General features: G+C 37.4%; 1 long non-coding RNA gene across 1 annotated transcript; it reads right to left on the bottom strand.

The window, feature by feature from the left end:
* Positions 1–365: 365 nt before the first annotated feature.
* LOC132634250 (uncharacterized) lies at positions 366–2,229 on the bottom strand. Its single transcript, XR_009580090.1, has 3 exons — positions 2,002–2,229; positions 1,535–1,581; positions 366–634 (listed from the first exon to the last, which is right to left on the bottom strand). It is a non-coding gene; the product is annotated as an uncharacterized LOC132634250 (long non-coding RNA).

The raw sequence follows: 2,229 nt of genomic DNA, 5'->3' as shown, positions 1-2,229 counted from the left end.
AGATACCTTTTGAATTTTGATTTACATTTAAATAAGATGAGTTCTGCATATGTTCTCTTGATTCTTCTTTCACTGTTATGTCTAATATTGCATGCATTATGTACGTATGTATTCACTAGCTAGTATCTGACTTCTAAGGAATTCTGTCTATAATTTTGTCACGACCCAGCCCCGTGGGCCATGACTAGTGTCCGAGCTGGACACCCATATGTACCTATCAAACATTATCGGACTGATACTATAGGTCCTCAATCAATCACATCGTAATAACATACGCAAGCCGACGAGGCTGTCACTGTATATATCATTGTATTACGCAAGCAGACAAGGCTGCCACTACAAAACGATAATCTATGCAAGCCGGCAAGACTGTTATAACGAAAGAACATCCACAGTAACCATATAGACACGACTGATCAAATCTGGATACAACCCACATACATGTCTACAGACCTCTAAGAGTTTCAACAGTGCAATATGACGGGACAGGGCCCCGTCGTACCCCTAGACAAACATACATATATATATACATCAGAAAGTCTGTACCAAAATCTAGGCTCTGGAACAACGGAGCTCTCCAAGACAGCAGAAAGGGAATCCTAAGCTGGCGGATCACCAAAGCGAGTATCTGCACCTGCGGGCATGAAACGCAGCCCCCCGAAGAAAGGGGGTCAGTACGGAATATGTACTGAGTATATAAAACATGAAATACAGTAAAAAGGATCATAACTGAAATAAGGTGTACAGAAAACAAGTACAATGCCCAGAATACCAAGCACTTGCCCTTTGAAACATAAATCATGCATGTCATATCATATATCATATCAAGCCCATTATGGGACCCGGTAAATATGGTCGCCACCCCGGCTTTGACGCCATAACACAGCATAACACCATAAACACAGCATAATACCATAACACAAGATAACTCCATCATATATATATATATATATATATATATATATCATATTCCGGCCCTTTAGTAAGGGACCCGGTGAACAATGCAGTGGAACTATGCACGATAACATATCCTAGCCCGGGACTCAGTGAAAGACATACTGAGACACGCACGAGTGGAGTAGTGAGCAACCATATGCAAATTAAAACATTTTCAAAGACTCAATGGAATAATCAACACGAACTGTCATTTGAAAATTTAGACAATAGTCATATTAAATACCTTTCGAATGTCACTCGAAAACATATCGAACATCCCTCGAATGTCATCATAAAGTCTACCGAAGAGCTTTAGGAATCATAGTCATATGTCAATATAGTATGAAACATCTTATAGAAGTCCGGACATTAGTTATCATAGAGTTCCTAAGAATAGGAACTGATATATATCGATTATTATCCAACGTACAGAAAACTGAAGAGGGAGGCTCAATCACTTGAGAGTTCTAACATCAAGAAGTGAATAAGAATCATAAAATCACACTCAAAACTTATGAATAGAATTACCCCAAAGTCCATATCATTCATCACTTAGATCTAAGACATGCCAAAAGAAAGAAGGGACAGCTTTACATACCTGTTAGCGACTATTCGCAAACCCGTTCGCCTTGTCGCTCTTTTAGCCTATTTAATATAAGAGTAACGTTATCGTTAGTAACTATACTTTCTAGTCCACAAATCCGTAGCCCATCGCTTATAGAATTTATTCTTTGGCTTATACTTTCTCGTTAAGGGTTTTTCATTATTTAAGGACTTAACGAAAATCGGGCAGCATTTCCCCTATATATTCGCCTAACCCGAATTTCCAATTATTCTCCTGTTAACACAGAAATACCAACAACAGAGATATACATATAAAATTCTCACAATTCAGTCCATAACAATTCTAACAACCCAACAACTTTTCTAAATCCATTTCAACCCACGATTTCCTATAACAACAATTTTATACATTTTCTTACTTCCAATTTCGTCCAATCCAATTTTAATAATTCCATTACAACACTCTTAACACAATTACACCATAAAATAAGAAAATCTTACCAAATTTTTCTCGGAGGAATTTCTACGCTCAATATTGCTCCAATTTTACAATTTCTTCTTCTCCAACTTAAAATCCAATGTTGCTATCACCTCCTTGAACTTGTAATTCAACTTGAGACTTGATCAAAACATGCAAAATTATTTTTTTCCTCATCAACCATGGCTGGCCGAGAGGTTGGCAGCCATGGCAATGTCCTTTCTTTCTTTCTTTTTTTTTTCTAAGTCTTT

This window comes from Lycium barbarum, chromosome 3, assembly GCF_019175385.1.
Source record: "Lycium barbarum isolate Lr01 chromosome 3, ASM1917538v2, whole genome shotgun sequence".
Lineage (NCBI taxonomy): Eukaryota > Viridiplantae > Streptophyta > Magnoliopsida > Solanales > Solanaceae > Lycium > Lycium barbarum.
Note: the sequence above shows the minus strand (reverse complement) of the source record. Positions and strands in the feature narration are given on the sequence as shown.